The 9,340-nt window shown below is 40.6% G+C and overlaps 24 non-coding genes across 24 annotated transcripts; all 24 read right to left on the minus strand.

Annotated features, from left to right (window-relative positions):
- Positions 1–36: 36 nt before the first annotated feature.
- Positions 37–148, minus strand: trnal-caa (transfer RNA leucine (anticodon CAA)). Its single transcript has 2 exons — positions 111–148; positions 37–71 (listed from the first exon to the last, which is right to left on the minus strand). It is a non-coding gene; the product is annotated as a tRNA-Leu (tRNA).
- Positions 149–416: 268 nt separating this feature from the next.
- On the minus strand, positions 417–528 carry trnal-caa (transfer RNA leucine (anticodon CAA)). Its single transcript has 2 exons — positions 491–528; positions 417–451 (listed from the first exon to the last, which is right to left on the minus strand). It is a non-coding gene; the product is annotated as a tRNA-Leu (tRNA).
- Positions 529–972: 444 nt separating this feature from the next.
- trnal-caa (transfer RNA leucine (anticodon CAA)) lies at positions 973–1,084 on the minus strand. Its single transcript has 2 exons — positions 1,047–1,084; positions 973–1,007 (listed from the first exon to the last, which is right to left on the minus strand). It is a non-coding gene; the product is annotated as a tRNA-Leu (tRNA).
- Positions 1,085–1,352: 268 nt separating this feature from the next.
- On the minus strand, positions 1,353–1,464 carry trnal-caa (transfer RNA leucine (anticodon CAA)). The gene is made up of 2 exons: positions 1,427–1,464; positions 1,353–1,387 (listed from the first exon to the last, which is right to left on the minus strand). It is a non-coding gene; the product is annotated as a tRNA-Leu (tRNA).
- A 444-nt stretch (positions 1,465–1,908) lies between these two features.
- Positions 1,909–2,020, minus strand: trnal-uaa (transfer RNA leucine (anticodon UAA)). Its single transcript has 2 exons — positions 1,983–2,020; positions 1,909–1,954 (listed from the first exon to the last, which is right to left on the minus strand). It is a non-coding gene; the product is annotated as a tRNA-Leu (tRNA).
- Positions 2,021–2,140: 120 nt separating this feature from the next.
- On the minus strand, positions 2,141–2,252 carry trnal-caa (transfer RNA leucine (anticodon CAA)). The gene is made up of 2 exons: positions 2,215–2,252; positions 2,141–2,186 (listed from the first exon to the last, which is right to left on the minus strand). It is a non-coding gene; the product is annotated as a tRNA-Leu (tRNA).
- A 268-nt stretch (positions 2,253–2,520) lies between these two features.
- Positions 2,521–2,632, minus strand: trnal-caa (transfer RNA leucine (anticodon CAA)). Its single transcript has 2 exons — positions 2,595–2,632; positions 2,521–2,566 (listed from the first exon to the last, which is right to left on the minus strand). It is a non-coding gene; the product is annotated as a tRNA-Leu (tRNA).
- Positions 2,633–3,132: 500 nt separating this feature from the next.
- On the minus strand, positions 3,133–3,244 carry trnal-caa (transfer RNA leucine (anticodon CAA)). Its single transcript has 2 exons — positions 3,207–3,244; positions 3,133–3,178 (listed from the first exon to the last, which is right to left on the minus strand). It is a non-coding gene; the product is annotated as a tRNA-Leu (tRNA).
- A 92-nt stretch (positions 3,245–3,336) lies between these two features.
- On the minus strand, positions 3,337–3,448 carry trnal-caa (transfer RNA leucine (anticodon CAA)). Its single transcript has 2 exons — positions 3,411–3,448; positions 3,337–3,382 (listed from the first exon to the last, which is right to left on the minus strand). It is a non-coding gene; the product is annotated as a tRNA-Leu (tRNA).
- A 119-nt stretch (positions 3,449–3,567) lies between these two features.
- trnal-caa (transfer RNA leucine (anticodon CAA)) lies at positions 3,568–3,679 on the minus strand. Its single transcript has 2 exons — positions 3,642–3,679; positions 3,568–3,613 (listed from the first exon to the last, which is right to left on the minus strand). It is a non-coding gene; the product is annotated as a tRNA-Leu (tRNA).
- Positions 3,680–3,799: 120 nt separating this feature from the next.
- Positions 3,800–3,911, minus strand: trnal-uaa (transfer RNA leucine (anticodon UAA)). The gene is made up of 2 exons: positions 3,874–3,911; positions 3,800–3,834 (listed from the first exon to the last, which is right to left on the minus strand). It is a non-coding gene; the product is annotated as a tRNA-Leu (tRNA).
- A 296-nt stretch (positions 3,912–4,207) lies between these two features.
- Positions 4,208–4,319, minus strand: trnal-caa (transfer RNA leucine (anticodon CAA)). The gene is made up of 2 exons: positions 4,282–4,319; positions 4,208–4,253 (listed from the first exon to the last, which is right to left on the minus strand). It is a non-coding gene; the product is annotated as a tRNA-Leu (tRNA).
- Positions 4,320–4,411: 92 nt separating this feature from the next.
- On the minus strand, positions 4,412–4,523 carry trnal-caa (transfer RNA leucine (anticodon CAA)). The gene is made up of 2 exons: positions 4,486–4,523; positions 4,412–4,457 (listed from the first exon to the last, which is right to left on the minus strand). It is a non-coding gene; the product is annotated as a tRNA-Leu (tRNA).
- Positions 4,524–4,642: 119 nt separating this feature from the next.
- On the minus strand, positions 4,643–4,754 carry trnal-caa (transfer RNA leucine (anticodon CAA)). The gene is made up of 2 exons: positions 4,717–4,754; positions 4,643–4,688 (listed from the first exon to the last, which is right to left on the minus strand). It is a non-coding gene; the product is annotated as a tRNA-Leu (tRNA).
- Positions 4,755–5,106: 352 nt separating this feature from the next.
- trnal-caa (transfer RNA leucine (anticodon CAA)) lies at positions 5,107–5,218 on the minus strand. The gene is made up of 2 exons: positions 5,181–5,218; positions 5,107–5,152 (listed from the first exon to the last, which is right to left on the minus strand). It is a non-coding gene; the product is annotated as a tRNA-Leu (tRNA).
- Positions 5,219–5,542: 324 nt separating this feature from the next.
- trnal-caa (transfer RNA leucine (anticodon CAA)) lies at positions 5,543–5,654 on the minus strand. Its single transcript has 2 exons — positions 5,617–5,654; positions 5,543–5,588 (listed from the first exon to the last, which is right to left on the minus strand). It is a non-coding gene; the product is annotated as a tRNA-Leu (tRNA).
- A 268-nt stretch (positions 5,655–5,922) lies between these two features.
- trnal-caa (transfer RNA leucine (anticodon CAA)) lies at positions 5,923–6,034 on the minus strand. Its single transcript has 2 exons — positions 5,997–6,034; positions 5,923–5,968 (listed from the first exon to the last, which is right to left on the minus strand). It is a non-coding gene; the product is annotated as a tRNA-Leu (tRNA).
- Positions 6,035–6,912: 878 nt separating this feature from the next.
- trnal-caa (transfer RNA leucine (anticodon CAA)) lies at positions 6,913–7,024 on the minus strand. The gene is made up of 2 exons: positions 6,987–7,024; positions 6,913–6,958 (listed from the first exon to the last, which is right to left on the minus strand). It is a non-coding gene; the product is annotated as a tRNA-Leu (tRNA).
- Positions 7,025–7,723: 699 nt separating this feature from the next.
- On the minus strand, positions 7,724–7,835 carry trnal-caa (transfer RNA leucine (anticodon CAA)). The gene is made up of 2 exons: positions 7,798–7,835; positions 7,724–7,769 (listed from the first exon to the last, which is right to left on the minus strand). It is a non-coding gene; the product is annotated as a tRNA-Leu (tRNA).
- Positions 7,836–7,927: 92 nt separating this feature from the next.
- On the minus strand, positions 7,928–8,039 carry trnal-caa (transfer RNA leucine (anticodon CAA)). The gene is made up of 2 exons: positions 8,002–8,039; positions 7,928–7,973 (listed from the first exon to the last, which is right to left on the minus strand). It is a non-coding gene; the product is annotated as a tRNA-Leu (tRNA).
- Positions 8,040–8,362: 323 nt separating this feature from the next.
- On the minus strand, positions 8,363–8,474 carry trnal-caa (transfer RNA leucine (anticodon CAA)). The gene is made up of 2 exons: positions 8,437–8,474; positions 8,363–8,397 (listed from the first exon to the last, which is right to left on the minus strand). It is a non-coding gene; the product is annotated as a tRNA-Leu (tRNA).
- Positions 8,475–8,594: 120 nt separating this feature from the next.
- On the minus strand, positions 8,595–8,706 carry trnal-caa (transfer RNA leucine (anticodon CAA)). Its single transcript has 2 exons — positions 8,669–8,706; positions 8,595–8,640 (listed from the first exon to the last, which is right to left on the minus strand). It is a non-coding gene; the product is annotated as a tRNA-Leu (tRNA).
- Positions 8,707–8,980: 274 nt separating this feature from the next.
- trnal-caa (transfer RNA leucine (anticodon CAA)) lies at positions 8,981–9,092 on the minus strand. The gene is made up of 2 exons: positions 9,055–9,092; positions 8,981–9,026 (listed from the first exon to the last, which is right to left on the minus strand). It is a non-coding gene; the product is annotated as a tRNA-Leu (tRNA).
- A 91-nt stretch (positions 9,093–9,183) lies between these two features.
- Positions 9,184–9,295, minus strand: trnal-caa (transfer RNA leucine (anticodon CAA)). Its single transcript has 2 exons — positions 9,258–9,295; positions 9,184–9,229 (listed from the first exon to the last, which is right to left on the minus strand). It is a non-coding gene; the product is annotated as a tRNA-Leu (tRNA).
- Positions 9,296–9,340: the final 45 nt, after the last annotated feature.

A 9,340-nucleotide genomic window follows, 5' to 3' on the forward strand; every position in this document is an offset into this window, starting at 1 on the left:
GTAGATTTCCTTATGTAATCAGTGTGAAAAATAAATTGTCAGAAGTGGGATTTGAACCCACGCCTCCAGCTGGAGACAAGAAATCTCACTACCTGAGAAAGTTGAATCACCTTGAGTCTGGCGCCTTAGACCACTCGTCCATTCTGACACACGCTTGAGGCAAATTTCAGAGCACAGCCACAGCATTAAAATCTTGTAAATTAACTAGATTTCCTTATGTAATCAATGTGAAAAATCAATTGTCAGAAGTGGGATTTAAACCCACGCCTCCAGCTGGAGACCAGAAATCTCATTTCTAGAGAAAATTGAATGACCTTGAATCTGGTACTTTAGAAAACTCGGCCATTCATTAGCCACAGTATTAAAACGTTGTACCTCATGTAGATTTCCTTATGTAATCAATGTGAAAAATCAATTGTCAGAAGTGGGATTTGAACCCGCGCCTCCAGCTGTACACCAGAAATCTCACTACCTGAGAAGGTTGAATCATCTTGAGTCTGGCGCCTTAGACCACTCTGCCATTCTGACACACGCTTGAGGCAAATTTCAGAGCACAGCCAAAGCATTAAAATCTTGTAAATTAACTAGATTTCCTTATGTAATCAATGTGAAAAAACAATTGTCAGAAGTGGGATTTGAACCCACGCCTCCAGCTGGAGACCAGAAATCTCATTTCTAGAGAAAATTGAATGACCTTGAGTCTGGTACCTTAGAAAACTCGGCCATTCATTAGCCACAGTATTAAAACATTGTACCTCATGTAGATTTCCTTATGTAATCAATGTGAAAAATCAATTGTCAGAAGTGGGATTTGAACCCACGCCTCCAGCTGGAGACCAGAAATCTCATTTCTAGAGAAAATTGAATGACCTTGAATCTGGTACCTTAGAAAACTCGGCCATTCATTAGCCACAGTATTAAAACGTTGTACCTCATGTAGATTTCCTTATGTAATCAGTGTGAAAAATAAATTGTCAGAAGTGGGATTTGAACCCACGCCTCCAGCTGGAGACAAGAAATCTCACTACCTGAGAAAGTTGAATCACCTTGAGTCTGGCGCCTTAGACCACTCGTCCATTCTGACACACGCTTGAGGCAAATTTCAGAGCACAGCCACAGCATTAAAATCTTGTAAATTAACTAGATTTCCTTATGTAATCAATGTGAAAAATCAATTGTCAGAAGTGGGATTTAAACCCACGCCTCCAGCTGGAGACCAGAAATCTCATTTCTAGAGAAAATTGAATGACCTTGAATCTGGTACTTTAGAAAACTCGGCCATTCATTAGCCACAGTATTAAAACGTTGTACCTCATGTAGATTTCCTTATGTAATCAATGTGAAAAATCAATTGTCAGAAGTGGGATTTGAACCCGCGCCTCCAGCTGTACACCAGAAATCTCACTACCTGAGAAGGTTGAATCATCTTGAGTCTGGCGCCTTAGACCACTCTGCCATTCTGACACACGCTTGAGGCAAATTTCAGAGCACAGCCAAAGCATTAAAATCTTGTAAATTAACTAGATTTCCTTATGTAATCAATGTGAAAAAACAATTGTCAGAAGTGGGATTTGAACCCACGCCTCCAGCTGGAGACCAGAAATCTCATTTCTAGAGAAAATTGAATGACCTTGAGTCTGGTACCTTAGAAAACTCGGCCATTCATTAGCCACAGTATTAAAACATTGTTCCTCATGTAGATTTCCTTATGTAATCAATGTAAAAAATCAATTGTCAGAAGTGGGATTTGAACCCACGCCTCCAGCTGGAGACCAGAAATCTCATTTCTAGAGAAAATTGAATGACCTTGAGTCTGGTACCTTAGAAAACTCGGCCATTTATTAGCCACAGTATTAAAACGTTGTACCTCATGTAGATTTCCTTATGTAATCAATGTGAAAAATCAATTGTCAGAAATGGGATTTGAACCCACGCCTCCAGCTGGAGACCAGAAATCTCACTACCTGAGAAGGTTGAATCACCTTAAGTCTGGCGCCTTAGACCACTCGGCCATTTTGACACACACTTCATTTACAGTGTAGTGCACTCCATTGATGCAAATTTCAAAGCACGGCAGCAGCAGGATTGGAACGTTGTAAATTATCTAGATTTCCTAAAGTAATCAATGTGAAAAATCAATTGTCAGAAGTGGGATTTAAACCCACGCCTCCAACTGGAGACCAGAAATCTCATTTCCAGAGAAGATTGAATCATCTTGAGTCTGGCGCCTTAGACCACTCGGCCATTCTGACACACGCTTGAGGCAAATTTCAGAGCACAGCCACAGCATTAAAATCTTGTAAATTAACTAGATTTCCTTATGTAATCAATGTGAAAAATCAATTGTCAGAAGTGGGATTTGAACCCACGCCTCCAGCTGGAGACCAGAAATCTCATTTCTAGAGAAAATTGAATGACCTTGAGTCTGGTACCTTAGAAAACTCGGCCATTCATTAGCCACAGTATTAAAACGTTGTACCTCATGTAGATTTCCTAAAGTAATCAATGTGAAAAATCAATTGTCAGAAGTGGGATTTGAACCCACACCTCCAACTGGAGACCAGAAATCTCAGTTCCAGAGAAGATTGAATCATCTTGAGTCTGGCGCCTTAGACCACTCGGCCATTCTGACACATGCTTGAGGCAAATTTAAGAGCGCAGCCACAGCATTAAAATCTTGTAAATTATCTAGACTTCCTTATGCAATCAATGTGAAAAATCTACTGTCAAAAGTTGGATTTGAACCCACGCTTCCAGCTAGAGACCACAATTCTCACTACCTAAGAAGGTTATATAACCTTGAGTCTGGCGTCTTGGACCACTCGACCATTCTGACACACACTTCATTTATAGTGTAGTGCACTCCATTGATGCAAATTTCAAAGCACGGCAGCAGCAGGATTGGAACGTTGTAAATTATCTAGATTTCCTAAAGTAATCAATGTGAAAAATCAATTGTCAGAAGTGGGATTTGAACCCACGCCTCCAGCTGGAGACCAGAAATCTCATTTCTAGAGAAAATTGAATGACCTTGAGTCTGGTACCTTAGAAAACTCTGCCATTCATTAGCCACAGTATTAAAATGTTGTACCTCATGTAGATTTCCTTATGTAATCAATGTGAAAAATCATTTGTCAGAAGTGGGATTTGAACCCACGCCTCCAGCTGGAGACCAGAAATCTCATTTCCAGAGAAGATTGAATCATCTTGAGTCTGGCGCCTTAGACCACTCGGCCATTCTGACACACGCTTGAAGCAAATTTCAGAGCACAGCCACAGCATTAAAATCTTATAAATTATCTAGATTTCCTTATGCAATCAATGTGAAAAATCAATTGTCAGAAGTGGGATTTGAACCCACGCCTCCAGCTGGAGACCAGAAATCTCACTACCTGAGAAGGTTGAATCACCTTGAGTCTGGCGCCTTAGACCACTCGGCCATTCTGACACACACTTTATCATGGTGTAGTGCACTCCATTAAGGCAAATTTCAAAGCACGGCAGCAGTAGCATTAGAATTTTGAAAATTATCTATATTTCCTTAAGTAATCAATGTGAAAAATCAATTGTCAGAAGTGGGATTTAAACCCACGCCTCCAGCTGGAGACCAGAAATCTCATTTCTAGAGAAAATTTAATCACCTTGAGTCTGGTACCTTAGACCACTCGGCCATTCTGACACACGCTTTATTCATGGTGTAGTGCACTCCATTGAGGCAAATTTCAAAACACGGCAGCAGCAGCATTAGAATGTTTTAAATTATCCAGATTTCCATAAGTAATCAATGTGAAAAATCAACTGTCAAAAGTTGGATTTGAACCCACGCCTCCAGCTGGAGACCACAATTCTCACTACCTAAGAAGGTTATATCACCTTAAGTCTGGCGTCTTAGACCACTCGACCATTCTGACACACACTTAATTTATAGTGTAGTGCACTCCATTGATGCAAATTTCAAAGCACGGCAGCTGCAGGATTGGAACGTTGTAAATTATCTAGATTTCCTAAAGTAATCAATGTGAAAAATCAATTGTCAGAAGTGGGATTTGAACCCACGCCTCCAGCTGGAGACCAGAAATCTCATTTCTAGAGAAAATTGAATGACCTTGAGTCTGGTACCTTAGAAAACTCTGCCATTCATTAGCCACAGTATTAAAATGTTGTACCTCATGTAGATTTCCTTATGTAATCAATGTGAAAAATCATTTGTCAGAAGTGGGATTTGAACCCACGCCTCCAGCTGGAGACCAGAAATCTCATTTCCAGAGAAGATTGAATCATCTTGAGTCTGGCGCCTTAGACCACTCGGCCATTCTGACACACGCTTGAAGCAAATTCCAGAGCACAGCCACAGCATTAAAATCTTATAAATTATCTAGATTTCCTTATGCAATCAATGTGAAAAATCAATTGTCAGAAGTGGGATTTGAACCCACGCCTCCAGCTGGAGACCAGAAATCTCACTACCTGAGAAGGTTGAATCACCTTGAGTCTGGCGCCTTAGACCACTCGGCCATTCTGACACACACTTTATCATGGTGTAGTGCACTCCATTGAGGCAAATTTCAAAGCACGGCAGCAGTAGCATTAGAATTTTGAAAATTATCTATATTTCCTTAAGTAATCAATGTGAAAAATCAATTGTCAGAAGTGGGATTTAAACCCACGCCTCCAGCTGGAGACCAGAAATCTCATTTCTAGAGAAAATTTAATCACCTTGAGTCTGGTACCTTAGACCACTCGGCCATTCTGACACACGCTTCAGTTATGGTGTAGTGCACTCCATTGAGGCAAATTTCAAAACACGGCAGCAGCAGCATTAGAATGTTTTAAATTATCCAGATTTCCATAAGTAATCAATGTAAAAAATCAACTGTCAAAAGGTGGATTTGAACCCACGCCTCCAGCTGGAGACCACAATTCTCACTACCTAAGAAGGTTATATCACCTTGAGTCTGGCGTCTTAGACCACTCGACCATCCTGACACACAATTCGTTTATAGTGTAGTGCACTCCATTGATGCAAATTTCAAAGCACGGAAGTAGAAGGATTGGAACGTTGTAAATTATCTAGATTTCCTAAAGTAATAAATGTGAAATATCAATTGTCAGAAGTGGGATTTGAACCCACGCCTCCAACTGGAGACCAGAAATCTCATTTCCATAGAAGATTGAATCATCTTGAGTCTGGCGCCTTAGACCACTCGGCCATTCTGACACATGCTTGAGGCAAATTTCAGAGCGCAGCCACAGCATTAAAATCTTGTAAATTAGCTAGACTTCCTTATGCAATCAATGTGAAAAATCTACTGTCAAAAGTTAGATTTGAACCCACGCCTCCAGCTGGAGACCACAATTCTCACTACCTAAGAAGGTTATATCACCTTGAGTCTGGCGTCTTAGACCACTCGACCATTCTGACACACACTTCATTTACAGTGTAGTGCACTCCATTGATGCAAATTTCAAAGCACGGCAGCAGCAGGATTGGAACGTTGTAAATTATCTAGATTTCCTAAAGTAATCAATGTGAAAAATTAATTGTCAGAAGTGGGATTTGAACCCACGCCTCCAACTGGAGACCAGAAATCTCATTTCCAGAGAAGATTGTTACATCTTGAGTCTGGCGCCTTAGACCACTCGGCCATTCTGACACACGCTTGAGGCAAATTTCCGAGCACAGCCACAGCATTAAAATCTTGTAAATTAACTAGATTTCCTTATGTAATCAATGTGAAAAATCAATTGTCAGAAGTGGGATTTGAACCCACGCCTCCAGCTGGAGACCACAATTCTCATTTCTAGAGAAAATTGAATGACCTTGAGTCTGGTACCTTAGAAAACTCGGCCATTCATTAGCCACAGTATTAAAACGTTGTACCTCATGTAGATTTCCTCAAGTATTCAATGTGAAAAATCAATTGTCAGAAGTGGGATTTGAACCCACGCCTCCAACTGGAGACCAGAAATCTCATTTCCAGAGAAGATTGAATCATCTTGAGTCTGGCGCCTTAGACCACTCGGCCATTCTGACACACGCTTGGGGCAAATTTCAGAGCACAGCCACAGCATTAAAATCTTGTAAATTAACTAGATTTCCTTATGTAATCAATGTGAAATATCACTTGTCAGAAGTGGGATTTGAACCCACGCCTCCAGCTGGAGACCAGAAATCTCATTTCTAGAGAAAATTGAATGACCTTGAGTCTGGTACCTTAGAAAACTCGGCCATTCATTAGCCACAGTATTAAAACGTTGTACCTCATGTAGATTTCCTTATGTAATTAATGTGAAAAATCAATTGTCAGAAGTGGGATTTGAACCCACGCCTCCAGCTGGAGACCAGAAATCTAATTTCTAAAGAAAATTAAATGACCTTGAGTCTGGTACCTTAGAAAACTCGGCCATTCATTAGCCACAGTATTAAAACGTTGTACCACATGAAGATTTCCTTATGTAATCAATGTGGAATTTTTTTTGTCAGAAGAGAGATTTGAACCCACGCCTCCAGCTGGAGACCACAAATCTCATTTCCAGAGAAGATTGAATCATCTTGAGTCTGGCGCCTTAGACCACTCAGCCATTCTGACACACGCTTGAAGCAAATTTCAGAGCGCAGCCACAGCATAAAATCTTATAAATTATATAGATTTCCATATGCAATTAATGTGAAAATTCCATTGTCAGAAGTGGGATTTGACCTCACACCTCCAGCTGGAGACCAGAAATCTCACTACCTGAGAAGATTGAATCACCTTGAGTCTGGCGCCTTAGACCACTCGGCCATTCTGACACACACTTTATCATGGTGTAGTGCACTCCATTAAGGCAAATTTCAAAGCACGGCAGCAGTAGCATTAGAATTTTGAAAATTATCTATATTTCCTTAAGTATTCAATGTGAAAAATCAATTGTCAGAAGTGGGATTTAAACCCACGCCTCCAGCTGGAGACCAGAAATCTAATTTCTAGAGAAAATTTAATCACCTTGAGTCTGGTACCTTAGACCACTCGGCCATTCTGACACACGCTTTATTCATGGTGTAGTGCACTCCATTGAGGCAAATTTCAAAACACGGCAGCAGCAGCATTAGAATGTTTTAAATTATCCAGATTTCCATAAGTAATCAATGTGAAAAATCAACTGTCAAAAGTTGGATTTGAACCCACGCCTCCAGCTGGAGACCACAATTCTCACTACCTAAGAAGGTTATATCACCTTAAGTCTGTCGTCTTAGACCACTCGACCATTCTGACACACACTTAATTTATAGTGTAGTGCACTCCATTGATGCAAATTTCAAAGCACGGCAGCTGCAGGATTGGAACGTTGTAAATTATCTAGATTTCCTAAAGTAATCAATGTGAAAAATCAATTGTCAGAAGTGGGATCTCATTTCCAGAGAAGATTGAATCATCTTGAGTCTGGCGCCTTAGACCACTCGGCCATTCTGACACACGCTTGAGGCAAATTTCCGAGCACAGCCACAGCATTAAAATCTTGTAAATTAACTAGATTTCCTTATGTAATCAATGTGAAAAATCAATTGTCAGAAGTGGGATTTGAACCCACGCCTCCAGCTGGAGACCAGAAATCTCATTTCTAGAGAAAATTGAATGACCTTGAGTCTGGTACCTTAGAAAACTCGGCCATTCATTAGCCACAGTATTAAAATGTTGTACCTCATGTAGATTTCCTTATGTAATCAATGTGAAAAATCAATTGTCAGAAGTGGGATTTGAACCCACGCCTCCAGCTGGAGACCAGAAATCTCATTTCCAGAGAAGATTGAATCATCTTGAGTCTGGCGCCTTAGACCACTCGGCCATTCTGACACACGCTTGAAGCAAATTTCAGAGCACAGCCACAGCATTAAAATCTTATAAATTATCTAGATTTCCTTATGCAATCAATGTGAAAAATCAATTGTCAGAAGTGGGATTTGAACCCACGCCTCCAGCTGGAGACCAGAAATCTCACTACCTGAGAAGGTTGAATCACCTTGAGTCTAGCGCCTTAGACCACTCGGCCATTCTGACACACACTTTATCATGGTGTAGTGCACTCCATTGAGGCAAATTTCAAAGCACGGCAGCAGTAGCATTAGAATTTTGAAAATTATCTATATTTCCTTAAGTAATCAATGTGAAAAATCAATTGTCAGAAGTGGGATTTAAACACACGCCTCCAGCTGGAGACCAGAAATCTCATTTCTAGAGAAGATTGAATCATCTTGAGTCTTGCACCTTAGACCACTCGGCCATTCTGACACATGCTTGAGGCAAATTTCAGAGCGCAGCCACAGCATTAAAATCTTGTAAATTATCTAGACTTCCTTATGCAATCAATGTGAAAAATCTACTGTCAAAAGTTGGATTTGAACCCACGCCTCCAGCTGGAGACCACAATTCTCACTACCTAAGAAGGTTATATAACCTTGAGTCTGGCGTCTTAGACCACTCGACCATTCTGACACACACTTCATTTATAGTGTAGTGCACTCCATTGATGCAAATTTCAAAGCACGGCAGCAGCAGGACTGGAACGTTGTAAATTATCTAGATTTCCTAAAGTAATCAATGTGAAAAATCAATTGTCAGAAGTGGGATTTGAACCCACGCCTCCAACTGGAGACCAGAAATCTCATTTCCAGATAAGATTGAATCATCTTGAGTCTGGCGCCTTAGACCACTCGGCCATTCTGACACACGCTTGTGGCAAATTTCAGAGCACAGCCACAGCATTAAAATCTTGTAAATTAACTAGATTTCCTTATGTAATCAATGTGAAAAATCAATTGTCAGAAGTGGGATTTGAACCCACGCCTCCAGCTGGAGACCAGAAATCTCATTTCTAGAGAAAATTAAATGACCTTGAGTCTGGTACCTTAGAAAACTCGGCCATTCATTAGCCACAGTATTAAAACATTGTACCTCATGTAGATTTCCTTATGTAATCAATGTGGAATTTTTGTTTTTTTTGTCAGAAGAGAGATTTGAACCCACGCCTCCAGCTGGAGACCAGAAATCTCATTTCCAGGGAAGATTGAATCATCTTGAGTCTGGCACCTTAGACCACTCGGCCATTCTGACACACGCTTGAAGCAAATTTCAGAGCGCAGCCACAGCATAAAATCTTATAAATTATATAGATTTCCATATGCAATCAATGTGAAAATTCCATTGTCAGAAGTGGGATTTGAACCCACGCCTCCAGCTGGAGACCAGAAATCTCAATACCTGAGAAGGTTGAATCACCTTGAGTCTGACGCCTTAGACCACTCGGCCATTCTGACACACACTTTATCATGGTGTAGTGCACTCCATTGAGGCAAATTTCA

Source organism: Danio rerio, chromosome 20 (assembly GCF_049306965.1).
Source record: "Danio rerio strain Tuebingen ecotype United States chromosome 20, GRCz12tu, whole genome shotgun sequence".
Lineage (NCBI taxonomy): Eukaryota > Metazoa > Chordata > Actinopteri > Cypriniformes > Danionidae > Danio > Danio rerio.